This window comes from Mobula birostris, chromosome 26, assembly GCF_030028105.1.
Source record: "Mobula birostris isolate sMobBir1 chromosome 26, sMobBir1.hap1, whole genome shotgun sequence".
NCBI classification, from domain to species: Eukaryota; Metazoa; Chordata; class Chondrichthyes; order Myliobatiformes; family Myliobatidae; genus Mobula; species Mobula birostris.
Window position 1 is genome coordinate 10,743,961 of NC_092395.1, and position 13,951 is coordinate 10,757,911.

A 13,951-nucleotide genomic window follows, 5' to 3' on the forward strand; every position below is an offset into this window, starting at 1 on the left:
ATGTCTGCACCTGTGCCATCCCACACCCTGGTACCTCTTCTCTGCCACCTGTCCTGAACCCTTCTCACAGCACTTCACCTTCGCAATTTCCAACATACTTTGCTTCTGTTAAACAAACTTTCTTTTCACTCCACATTCTATAATGCAGTATTGTTCAAAAGTCCTAGCTATATTTATGTGCCTAAAACTTTTGCACTGCATTAATAGCTGAATTAGTATTTATCCAGTAAACAAAATTTGCCTGCCTTGATATTCATTTTTTTTTATTTGCGATACAGCGTGGAAGACCCTTCTTAACGGTCTTGGGGGAGGGTCTCGGCCAGAAACATCGACTGCACTCTTTATCTTAGAAACTCCCTGGCCTGCTGAGTTTCTCCAACAGAGTACGGGAACTGAAAAAGCTTATCTTCACAAGATTTCCCTAATTGGCTAAATCGTGGAATCTAGAGTAGACAGCGGCGACTTAAAAGCCTTGCGGTAGTTCAACGGGGGTCAGCTGACACATGCAATCTGATTTCCTTAAGGAACATTACATGTCCAGCACAAACAAGTCGGATGCGCCTTCTTCCGAAGACACAAAATTAACTAGTTTCATTTCAAAGGCGTTTCGGCGGGGTGGGAAAATAATGAAAATAGTGAGAGCACACCGTTTGCAGGACGAGGTGCCTGAAGGATTATACAACGCCGATATACAGGTACAAAAAAATGCAAATAAAATGGTTTAACTAACACCGGTAGCTAGCCATGCAAAATACCAACTGCACTGAGTGGCTATTTCGTAACAGAAAAAGGGCCAGACGGCACAGCACACCCAACAAGTCCTTCGCCGCGGTCTGAATCAGATTATTTAGGCGAAAGAAGTGAACACAAACTGTCTCAATAGGAAGACGCCGCGACTTCCATGTTAACCCAGAATCGCTCCCACCCAATGGAGCCGATATTAAGCGGAAATTAAACTACAACTAAAAGCAATCAAGGGCAGGGTGTCCGTAATACTTCAATCTCTCAACCTTTCACTCGATCACATTATTGTCGAGTTTAACAACCAGCAGACGTTAACTAATCGCCGAAGTATTTACTAAGCTGACTTTTGCTTGAAATACGTCTCAGCTTCAATAAAAGCTTGATTACAGCGGCACTTAAAAAAAATAAAATAACACAAGAGGTCTACCAATCACTTTCTAGCAGTTCCTCTGCGAGAAAGAGAATGTCAAATCATCTTGATGAGATCACTTACCTAAACTATTGACAAGAGCTGATTTTAGCTCGGAATCATTCAATTTGGTGTGCCGGGGGAGGGGGAAGAAACTTTCTCAAAATAGTTTTTTTCCCCCAGACTGTGGGTGAGCTAATCCAAGTTTAGGCAAGGGGAGGGAGGGGGTGGAAGAAAAAGTTTAACGCGACTCCAAAATAGTTTCGTAGCATTCTAACCCCGACTCCAAACACAAAGGCTTTCACCTTAACTTTCTGTTTCCCGTCCTTTGGGGCTGTTAGCTGCCGGGAGGCGGAGGGCTCGAACGTAACCAGAGGCCTACCACAGCCCGGGGCTCGAGTGACGGGGATGCCGGTTTCGGTGGCGACGGCGGCTGTCGCTCCCTTCCACCTCCCCGCCGCTAACTGCTTTTCATTTTATTCCCAAAGCTGACCTGTCCGTGGAGGAAAGGAGAATCCGACAGGTTTAATCCTTAAGGTGAGCGATGTTTGCGTCCCGGCGGCGGCCTCCCTGCACTTCCTGCACGCGCCGCTTCCTCCCGTGACGTCATGCTCGGGGGAAGGCCAGCCCTGGGACGCCGAGAGCACCGCAGCACCCCAGCACCCCAGCACCCCGCTCCGTCCCTCATCCTCCGCTGGCGCTCTTACCCTTTCCCTCCGTTAAAAAAAAACGTTTGCAAACCGGGCGGCACGCGTGACTTTTAAAGCACAGGTCGCAAAAGGGTGCGAGATAAGCCCAGAGTGAAACACACACACGCACAATGCTGGAGGAACTCAGCAGGTCAGGCAGCATTTCCAACTGGAGTCCTTTCACCAAATATGATGAAGGGCCTCGGCCCCAGTCATTGACTGTTTATTCCCCTCCATAGCTCCTGGGGGGTGGTGGGGTGGAGATATGTCTCCACCAAAGAATGTATAAGGTCCTCCTTCCCTCTGCGGGGTTGTAGATCACCCTGGGGCAACGTGTACCACCTGCTTAGCGCATCATCGGGGTCACGTGAAGCCATGGGAGCAGGTGGTGGATGGTCTTGCGAGCAAAGCCCTGGTTAGGCGACCACTGACGCCGGACAATCTCTGAAGCGTATCGATAATGGCTGGGTCACTCGTCTTGCAAAGACAGTAATATTGGAAGCACTAATATTACCTTAATGCATTAACAATTTTATGCATTGAATAATTGTTAAAACATTTTAAAATTGAACAGCACTCTTTCCAAATAAATAGGCTACACCGTGTTCCTGTCTTACTTCGAATGACATCTGTTATATACAGACCCCCAAACAGTAGTAAGGATGTGGTCTACAAATTATAACAGGAGATAGAAAATACATGCCAAAAGGGCAGCAATGTTACAATAGTCATGGAGGATTTCAATATGCAGGTAGAATCAGGTTGGTGCTGGATCCCAAGAGGGGTTATTTCTAGAATACCTATTAGATAATTTTTTAGAGCAGCTGGTGGTTGAGCCCAGGAGGAGATCAGCTATTCTGGATTGGGTGTTTTGCAATGAATTGGAATTGATTAAGAGCTCAAGTTAAAAGAACCCTTAGGGGCAAGTGATCATAATATGATCAAATTCACCCTGAACCTTGAGAAGGAGAAGCTAAAGTCAGATTCATCAGTACTACAGTGGAGTAAAGGGAATTACAAAAGCATGAAAGAGGAATTGGCCAAAATTGATTGGAAAAGAACACTGGTAGAGATGAGAGCAGAACAGCAATGGCTGGAATTTCTGGAAGCAATTTGAAAGACACATCCCAAAGAGGAAGATGTATTCTAAAAACAAGATGACACAAATGTGGCTAACAAGAGAAGTCAACATGTTGCCAACATAAGAGCCAAAGAGCGAGCATATAATAGAGCAAAACTAGTGGGGAGTTAGAGGGTTGGGAAGCTTTCAACTACCATCAAAAGTCAATAAGAAGGTAAAGATGGAATGCAAAAGTAAGCTAGCCAATAATATTAAAGCGGATACGAAAAGTTTTTTCAGATACATAAAGTGTAAAAGAGAGGTGAGAGTGGATATCAGACTGATGGAAAACGATGCTGGAGAGATAGTAATGGGGGACAATGAAATGGCAGAAAAACTAAATGAGTATTTTGCATCAGTCTTCACTGTGGAAGACACTAGCAGTATTGTGAAGGTTCCAGCAGTCAGGGGTCATGAAGTGTGTAAGGTTACCATAACTAGAGAGAAGGTTTTTGGGAAACTGAAAGTTCTGAAGGTAGATAAGTCATCTAGAACAGATGGTGTATCCCTCAGGGGCCTGAAAGAGGTGGCTGAAGAGACTGTGGAGGCATTAGTAATGATCTTTCAAAAATCACCAGATTCTGGAATGGTGCCGGAAGACTGGTAAATTGCAAATGTCACTCCACTCTTCAAGAAGGGAGAGAAGCAGAAAAAAGGAAATTATAGGCCAGTCAGTCTGACCTCAGAGGTTGGGAAGATGGTGGAGTCTATTGTTAAGGATGTGATTTTGGGGTACTTGGAGGCACATGATAAAGTAAGCCATAGTCAGCATGGTTTCCTCAAGGGAAAATCTTTCTTGACAAATCTGTTGGAATTCTTTGAAGAAATAACAGGGAGGATAGGCAATGGAGAATTGGTTGATGTGTACTTGGATTTTCAGAAGGCCTTTGACAAGGTACCACACATGAGGTTGCTTAATAAGCTACAAGCCCATGATATCACAGGGAAGACTCTAGCATGGATAAAGCAGTGGCCAATTGGCAGGAGGCAAAGAGTGGGAATAAACTGAGCCTTTTCTGGTTGGCTGCCGGTGACTAGTGGTGTTCCTCAGGGGTCTGTGTTGGAACTGATTCTTTTTACGTTATATGTCAATGATTTGGATGATGCGATTGATAGCTTTGTTGCAAAGTTTGCAGACAAAATGAAGATAGGTGGAGGGGCAGGTAGTTTTGAGGAAGTAGAAAGGCTACAGAAGGACTTAGATTAGAAGAATGGGCGCAGAAGTGGCAGATATATGCAGTATTGGGAAATGTACAGTCATGCATTTTGGTAGAAGAAATGAAAGGGTTGACTATTTTCTAAACAGAGAGAAAATACAAAAATCTGAGCACAGGGGGACATGGGAGTCCTTGTGCAGGATTGCTTAAAGGTTAATTTGCAGGTTGAGTCGGAGGTGAGGAAGGCAAATGTGACATTAGCATTCATTTCAAGTAGACTAGAATGTAAAGCAAGGATGTTATGTTAAGACTTTATAAAGCACTAGTGAGGCCTCATTTGGAGTATTTTGAAAGGATGTGCTGAAACCGAAGAGGATTCAAAGGAGGTTCAGGAAAATGATTTCAGGTTTGGAAAGACTTCTCATATGAAGAGCGTCTGATGGTTCTGGGCCTGTATTCACTGGAATTCAGAAGAATGAGTGGTGACCTCATTGAGACCTACCGAATGGTGAAAGGCCTTGATAGAGTGGATGTGGAGAGGATGTTTCCTATGGTGGGAGAGTCTAAGACCAGAGAACATAGGCTCAGAATAGAGGGTTGTCTTTTAGAATGGCCAGAGAGTGGTGAATCTGTGGAATTCCTTGCCACAGGCAGTTGTGGAGGCCAAGTCTTTATGTATATTTAAGGCAGCGGTTGATAGGTTCTTGATTGGTCAAAGCGTGAAGTGATACGGTGAGAAGGCAGGAGGTTGAGTCTGGGAGGGAAAATGGATCAGGCCATGATAAAATGGTGGAGCAGACTTGAAGAGCCAAATGGCTTAATTCTGCTCCTATGTCTTAAGATCTTATGGTTATTTGCTTGATTCCATATCTTGTCACGTGAACAAAGTCACCAGAGAAAAGAAGCTGGTAGATATGAAGCAATCTCTTTATTCAACAAAATGAGACACAGCAGGCATCACATTGAGACCCTTTCAGAGGAAAAGGCCTGCTCGAGCCAACACTACAGGACATTTTATATGCTAAAGATCAAAGGAGAACTCTATATTTACAATGTATTGTATCTACAATGCTTTCTTTTAACCACACAAAACTCTCACACACCCTTCTTCGCTCCCACACTCCAGACAATGTTAACCTGCATTGTCTGGTCCTTCAATCAACTGCTGTTTTCACAGCTCTAGGATCCCATTATCCAGCGTTGCATTTTAAATTTAATCTACAGTCCATATTTAGATCTGAAGATTGGTGGCTGAAGTTAGTTACTGAAGTTATTTGCTTTATATCCTAACCCCAAGATGCCCTAACACTATAATCTAGCAATTTAGTTGTTGATGTTTTATATTGTCCATAAGTTCCTTCTGTATATTAATATTTATGCCTGCTGGTTTAAGTTCTTGGAAAAGATGATAAAAGTTTGCTGTTGTGGAAAACTTCAATTTCATAGGAGATTATTCAACTCTATATTTAGAAACTTCAGCTGATGGAATCAGAGATTAGCTTCTTGCTGGAAAATTAAATGTTGATACTTATAGGTATTTAAAGTACAAATATACATTTTAATATACTTTGTTGGAATAGACTTGGCTATCATATCAGAAAGAGGGTGCAAAATAGTGTTTTGGACCCCATAAAAAAAGGGTTCCCAACTTGGGGTCTGTAGACCCCTTGCTTGATGGTATTAGTAAATGTCATAAAAAGTTTGGGAGTTCCTGATATGAAAGAATTAGAGGTGCCATTTGATAACTGAAATGAGTCTGATGCCATGTTCACACTTACAATGTGAATTGTGCTGCGTTCCGTTTTACTGAACATGAGAAGGCTTGCACATTGTGTCCAGCAGAAGTGTACAGAGCATGCAGATCTTGATGACATTTCAGAATCAGAATCAGATTTAATAACACTGACATATGTCATGAAATTTGTTGTTTTGCAGCAACAGTACATTGCAATACACGAAAATACTATAAATTACAGATGATTAAATTAAATAATTAGCGCAAAAAGAGAGCAAGCTAGTGAGATCACGTTCACAGTTGGTTCAGTATCTTTAGCATTTAATGGACATTTAACATGTAGTGCTGGTATTTTTTTCAAACCTGCAGTGCAATTTTAGAGGAACTCAGCAGGTCAGGCAGCCTCTGTGGAGGAGTATAAACATTCGATGTTTCGAGCTGAGGCTCTTTATCAGGCTGACATCTATTTATTTTTAATGTCACTTCACTGTAGACTTCTTTACCGACCTGCCTGAATGTGTTGTCATTTTTGGAGACTTGCACCCCAGGATCTCTCTTCATATTATTGCCTCTCATAAACTCCGACCCTTTACTGTTTCTATTCCTCTTCTATTTGACCTCCTAAAATGCATCATTTCACACTTGTCCTGATTAAGCTCAATCTGCCATTTCTCCACCCAAATTTTCAACTATATCTTTTGACGATCTTCCTACATTGGAAGAACTAATCCACAACTCCACCAATTTTCGTGACATCTGTAAACTTCCCAAAATTTAGATCATTTACATTTTCATCCAAACTTTTATACATAGTACAAACAGCAGAGGTCCCAACATTGATCTTTGACTGACCTTGTCATATGTTTTTCTAAGGTGGATAGCAGCTGCTGTCCTACCCTCATGAGTCATCTGTGCTAACTATCTCCAATAAGTCCATGCTTTCCCAAATGTGAGTAAACTCCAATTTTCTCCAATAATTTCCCAATTACAGACATAAGACAATCATTGACTACAATATGCCTGAATATCTCTGTTGCCCTTCTTAAACAAAGGAAAGACAGTGGCTCTTCTCCAGTCCACTGAGACCTCATGTTTGGCTAAAAAGACGATGCACAGATCTCTGGATTGTGGCATCAGCAATCTCCTTCAATGTCTCACAGTACCATGGGTAGATTCCATTACATTGGGGACTTATCCACCTAAATGTCTTCTTGATATCAACAAAATCCTAAAATATCAACACATCCCTCCCTGATTTTGCCATCATCCATGTCCTTCTCCTTGGTACGCATTAAGAACCTCGCCCATCTTTTCTGAACTCTAATCCCCTCCTTTATACTTGCGTGTACCTACCCTTACCCTGGCTACTGTCTTGCTTCTAATATACTGTAGGTACAAAATGGCTTGTGATTATCCTTAATTGTACTTGTTATTGTTTTGCAAACTCAAAATAATGTTTTGATCTCTCCTCTCCATACTCTTGGGATTTTATTTGATTTGATTTTAAGATGAACTTGTTCCTAAAGTTAATCCTGGCGGAATGCAAGCTATTATTTTCAATTAATCATGTAAATATATAGGAACTGATATCAGGACTGAGTCTCAGAAATGACCATTTATATTCATACAGACTGGATGCTGAGTCATGTGGAAAACTTTTTTCATTTAATAATGAAAGCTTTATTGACGAATTTGACATTAGCAATTTCAGGACAGTGTTACACAGCCAGACAGGGGCTAGAAATTCCTTTGCAAAATTCAATAAAAAGGTGCTGTGCTGTAGAAAATTCATGTAGCTTTAAGCAGAGCAGTTGTGGGTGCATTTCATGATGGCTTAACCTCCGATGGGAAATATGACTCCTGACTTCTTGATGTAATTTTCATTTGCGTTGGCACTTTTTGGCTCAGTACAAAATTTCTGCAAATGTTGTTGAAAGTAGTACAATGTACACAATTTGCCAACAGTGAGATTTTCTACCTGTGCTGAACAAAAATGGTCGGCATTTGCTCACAGAAGAACCAAGTTGAATGAAGCTCATTTCTCTTGAAACAAAGGTCTTTAAAAGACCAGCCCTCAAAATGTAGTCCTTGTCTTCAGTGAGTAGAACGACTTCCTACGATCTCGAATGGGTACTTTACTGAAGAATCAGTGGTGGAGAGCTCAGCAGCTTTAAATTCCTAGGCGTTAACATATTGGGTGACTTGTCCTGGGCCCAGCATATGTAATGCTGAGACTTTATAAGGAAGTGGTCAGACCACATATGGAGTATTGTGAGCAGTCTGAGCCCCACATCTCAGAAAGGATGTGCCGGCACTGGAGATGGTCCAGAGGAGGTTTACAAGAACCATCTCAAGAGTGAAATGGATAGTGTACAAGGAGCATTTGATGGCTCTGGGTCTGTACTTGCTGGAGTTCAGAAGAGGGGAGGGAGGATCGTTAAGTTTTGAAATTCCATAAACTACTCGAAAGAAAAAACGCCGGAGCCGGGATAACTTGTGTGTGCTTAGTTTCTTTTCTTTAGTGAGACGCTCACGTATGACATTGTGGCATAATGACGTGTCCCATTCATGTACTTCTTACATACAACCCATAATGAATTACATGAACAAACAAGGAATGCTTAATCAAACAATATATTTACAATATAACTCAAATATCACTGAAATATTAAATGCAGAAGACTCCTGCCTGCTTAGCTATAAATTTCAGCTCAATATAGAATGCATTTCAACTCAAATACTGTATGTAACACATTGCTCGCTAGTCATATATATATATGGGTCTCTATTGTGGACTGAGAGTGGGAAGGGAGTGTGACAAGAATACACATAGATTAAGATGTAGCTGGCCTGGGCTGGCACCAGTGGAATCAGCAGTTGGTCTGACACCTGTCTTCAGGAGAGAGAGAGATAAGGAAAACAATGGAGCAGCATTTGGAGATGTTAATGAAGGAAGGAGAGCTGTCAAGATCGGCTCCCCCTTTGAACCCTGAACTGTTTGAAGTGATGGACAGGCGATACCCCAGCAGGGGGATAAAAAGGGACAGGTTCGCTAAGGCAAGACACACACACGACACCCGAGGTAATGAGACCCTGGAAGCGGTGCGCCTCTCACAAGTCGGTGGGAAGCTTTTGGACGGCTGGTCGCGGGATCAAGCCATAGACGCTCAGGGTGGAAAGGCACGATCGGTGGGAACCTGGTGTGTGTCCACCCTTGCCTGGGTGCCGGGTTCACCACAGGGAAACAATCGTATCTGGAAACGGAGGGGTCACGGTCGGTGACCTCAGATGACATCACAAAGAGCTCGCCTGAAAGCTGACTGCGAAGGTCTGTGTGGAAGCCTTGAATATTCATTCGTTTTTGCTCTCTCTCTCCTTCCTCCCACTGTCCATCGCCATGGCAGCGATTACTGTGAACTGAACTGAACTAAATTGAACTGAACTTTGCGTCACTTTGAAACTGGTCATTTACCCCTAGACAACGATAGAGCTTGATTGATCCTGTTATCTTAATTCTGTGTACATGTATGTTTATCGTTGCTGAACTGTTGCATTCATTATCCTTTTGATTAGAGTACTGTGTTGCTTGTTTCTTTAATAAAACTTTCTTAGTTCTAGTAATCCAGACTCCAACTGAATGATCCATTTTTGCTGGTTTGACAACCCAGTTACGGGGTACGTAACAGGAGCAAGAGGAGGGGAATCGTGGTTGGGAAAAGGGGAAGGGAGCGGGAGACATTCTGTAATGATCAATTAACCAATTGTTTGGAATAAAATAACTTGCCTGGTGTCTGTCCTGTGTCACTTCCCGCCCCTTCTCTACCCCACCTGTCTCACAGCATTCCCACGGCACTCCAACCCTGCCATATATTTGCAGGTGAGACTTGTGACTCAGGTTCTGGGGCCTCCTCTGTGGTGGTTGTCGGCGTTGACTCTGGCATGGCAGGAAGTGTTTTTGACATCTCTGCACACCTTTCCTCTCCAACAATTGACTCCGCTCTCCTCAGCTGATCAATGTGTTTCATCTCCGGATGACATCCGACACAAACTCCACTGTGTAGGAGAGTGGTCCAGTTCTGTCCTTAATTTGACTGAGCTCCCACTTTTGATCACCTCTGTAGTCCCTCACAAGGACTGCTTGCCTAGAAGTGAAACGTCGAACTTCCTTGTTTGAGAAGCCCTCAATTTGTCTCAGCTCTTTGTCCTGCATACTCCTTCTGAGATTGGGTTTGAAGAGATCCAAGTGTGAGTGCAAGGAACAACCTAGGAACAGCATGGCTGGTGAGTTGTTGGTTGTGAAGTGTGCTGTATGCAAAGAGGAAATTAGTGAGATTCTGATTTAGTGTTATTGTAGTTGGTTCTGCTGATATTGCTCTCAGTGTGTTCTTTAGGCTCTGAACAAACCCTTCCACTAAGCCATTTGCAGCTGGGTGCTATGGTGCAGATGTAATAGTCTTATTCCATTCATTTTCAGTACTGACTGAAACTGTTTTGCAACAAACTGTGGTTCATTGTCATTGACATGAGGCCTTCGTTGTTCGGGGTCGCCCATGGATGTTCTCTCCTGGCTGTCTATCTATGCAAACCTGGGCGGTACAATATGGAGAGCAAACTGTTGCCCATGTAGCAAACTCCCCCTTTTCATGTATCTGATGAACCCAAAGGAACAGCAGAGACCAATACAGTTTTGCACCAGCAGTGTCACAGGACTTGTCAGTCAGCATTGAACTCGATGTAGGACTGCCTTAGTGACTCCAGCTCCAGATTTTTTCCTCGGGGTTTACTCCCAAAGCCTTCCCTATGAATGGGTACAGCCGCAAGGCAGCGGAGGTTTGAGATCAGGGTTTTCCTTCTCATAGGTGAGCTGCCAACCATGGTTTACGAGCTCCATCTGCTTGAAGTGACTGGTTTTAAGGTGCTAGTAGCCCACCTTTCCCCCTTCTCCTGTCAGTAGAAACAGCTCCACTGACTTTAGAAGCTAAGCTTCACATGAAGGCCAGGAGCTGGACTTGGTAGCCAGCGGCTATTTGAGTTGCACACCATTGGGAGCATTTAATAGGCAGTGGGAGCTTGTCCCCACTACCACTCCCAGCTATAACAACCTTAAGAAACTTATCATGGGCAAAGTGACTTGAAACACCATTCCTTGAGAAGAGGCTTCTCAACACATCAACAGTGTGCGAGGCTGTAATGGAGGCTGTCGGTAACCTTTCTGGCCACTCTGTAGCTGCATCCACTACTACCAAGAAATCTGTGCCCATGAATGGTCTAGCAAAATCCACATGAATCAGCTGCCAGGGCAAAGTAGCCCATTCCTGAGGATGGAGAGACGCTGCTACTGGCATCTTCGGAACATGTTGGTATCCCAAATAGTACTTGGCAAGCTGCTAGACTTGCTGACCCAGCCACCAGACAAAACTTCAAATCAACTCTTTCATTTTGACTATACCTAGATGACCGGCGTGTAGCTCCTCCAACAATTTAGCTATCAGCTTGGACGGCACAACAGTACACAACCCTCACATAAGGCAACGCACATCAAGGGTAAGTTCATCCCAGTGCTGGGAAAACTGGAATTTCTGCTGCACGTTCCAACCGTTTTCAGTTGCCATGTAGACCTGAAATGGTGTGGGGTCTTTTCTGACTTCCCTTTGGATCTTCTCTGCCATAATAGAGAGACTTTTGATTTGCTTTAGGAGAATATTTCAAGAAGAGAGTCCTCTTTTGCTAATTTTTTAGGTATTTCCTTTTCCTAGGGTAAACAGGATAACTCATCAGTATTTCCATGATTAGATGTCCTCATGATTAGATATCCCCTTCTACTTGTGTCCTCCAAGAATCAGAGCCCACCTCTGCATTGAATCTGCTGCTGTTAGTGGAACACCCTTTTGTGGACTGAAAATGGACTCAAGTGGTTGATGATCAGTCATGAGGGTAAAGTCTCTCCCATACAATACCAGTTGAAATGATTTACACCCCAGACCAGACTCAAGGTCTCTCTGTTAATCTGCATAACTTTTCTCTGCACCAGTAAGAGAATGTGATGCAAACGTTATGGGCATTCACTTCCATCACTCATAACATGTGACACGACTGCACCCATATCATAAGGTGAGACGTCAGAGGCAAGCTTCACTGGATGATTTGGATCATAATGTGAGAGTACAATGTATGCTTGAAATCCACCTCACATTGCTTTCTCCATTGCCATTTCTTCCAGACCTGCAATAATGAGTTCAAGTGGTAGAACACAATACTAGGATTGGCAGGAACCTGTTATTGTAATTGAGGACCACAATTGTAGTATGTCCTTTAGCCCCAGGGCATTCACCGCTGTTTGAATTTTCAGAGATCACTTTTATAAAACTTGTGCGTTAATGGTGTGACCACAGTAATTGATGCTTGGTTTAAAAAATTCACACTTGTTGTGTTGGACTCTGAGTCCGTAATCTTTTAATCTTTTTAACATTGCCTTGAGATTTTGGAGATGTTACCTGTCATCCTTAGCAGTAATAATATTATCATCCAGGTAACACTGAATACCTCGGCAGCCTTGTAGCACCTGGTCCATAGGTTTCTGCCAGAGTGCAGGTGCATATGCTACTACAAAAAATAAGCCTGTTATAGTGATAAAGATCTGTCTGAGTGTTTATGGTGAGAACCACTTTGGACTCTTCTTCCGTCTCCATCAGTAGGTAGGCCTCAGCTAAGTCTACTCTGTCCTGACGAAGGGTCTCGACCCGAAACGTTGACTGTACCTCTTCCTACAGATGCTGCCTGACCTGCTGTGTTCCACCAGCACTTTTTGTGTGTGTTGCTTGAATTTCCAGCATCTGCAGATTTCCTCGTGTTTCCACTTTGCTGAAGTGTTTTCCTCCAGAAGGGTTTGCAAAGATACCCCTATCAGAGGGTATTGATCTATTTTCAGTACTGGGTTGATGATGACCTTAAAATCACCACAGATCCTGACAGACCCATCCTCCTTGGCTACTAGGAACACTGGCATTGCCCCTGGGCTCCACTTAAACTTGGAAAGAATTCCTTCAGCCTCCATGTGATCTAGCTCACTGGTTACTTTATCACAGGTGATATATGGAACCAGATGGGCTTTGTAAATCTTGGGGTTGGCATTTTCAACAATAATTTACCCTTGATATGTTTGAGTTTTCCAATGCCATCCTTGACCACTGCTGTGGTATTTCCAGTAACAGTGGCACTTCCAACATCTGCAGATTTTCTCTCGTTTGTGATTTCAGTACTTTTTCTAATACATTTTCAGTTGACAGGGATGTGGATGGTTCTCCAATCAAATTGTAATCACGGCCCCACAATGCTGGTGTTCTTATTTTTTTCCACAGACAAGTCCAATGTGGCCTTTTGGTTGATATAGTTCACTGTTAGGAATGTCATTCCCATAGTTTAAGTTCTTAGTTGGATATCAACAGACTTTAGTTCGGTATCTTTGAAATGCTGTTCCAGCTCATTTCGTAGAAAGACTGAAAGATCCGAGCCAGTATCCAATTCTATTTTAATTTATTTTCCACTTCCTTCTGGTATAAGCTATATTGTTTGTCTATTGTCAGTTTACACATTGTAAACCTCAGGGCTGTCTGGTCCTGTGTCACACTCATCATTATCAGATTTGTCATTAACGGCATGCAGATAGGTGCTCGTTTTGAAATTACAACTTGACTTTTTATCCTTTTCTCTTCCCTGTGCAGTCCATTTATTTCTGTCTGCCCAACATGCTCTTTGTATGTGGCCTGCTTTGTTGCATTTTCTGCAAGTTTCGCCCTTAACCCTGCATTGGTCTGGTGTATGTGAGCCCCTGCCATAACGGTAACACAATTTGCTCAGCCACTCAGGTTTCTGTTTAGATGTTGCAACTTTGTTCATGCTCAGTTTCATTCCTGCCTGCACAAACCTCCCCCCACCCCCACCCGCCACCAGCGGTACCTACAGGAGGTGCTGCCTTAAGAAAGCATCATCCATGATCAAGGATCAGGGATCAACTTTATTCACTATATAGATCCACATGTATTAGGAATTTGCTGTGGTGTGTTGGCGTGACATAAAACAAAAATAACATTCAACAAG

At 43.1% G+C, this 13,951-nt stretch overlaps 1 protein-coding gene and 1 long non-coding RNA gene across 6 annotated transcripts in view; one reads left to right on the forward strand and one right to left on the reverse strand.

The window, feature by feature from the left end:
* sbno2b (strawberry notch homolog 2b) overlaps positions 1-1,753 on the reverse strand; it is a 171,947-nt gene extending 170,194 nt beyond the window's left edge. The window contains exon 1 of one of the 5 annotated variants that reach the window (XM_072244367.1): positions 1,647-1,753. The gene's annotated coding sequence lies outside the window, so the exon portion shown is untranslated. Of the gene's footprint in view, positions 1-1,237; positions 1,400-1,458 lie in introns of those variants that run through there. The other 4 variants (XM_072244370.1, XM_072244366.1, XM_072244372.1 and 1 more) reach the window with 4 other exon arrangements.
* LOC140188275 (uncharacterized) overlaps positions 544-13,951 on the forward strand; it is a 76,556-nt gene continuing 63,148 nt past the window's right edge. Inside the window, exons 1-2 of the long non-coding RNA XR_011883250.1 lie at positions 544-695; positions 1,642-1,690. This is a non-coding gene — a long non-coding RNA (uncharacterized lncRNA). The remainder of the gene's footprint in view (positions 696-1,641; positions 1,691-13,951) is intronic.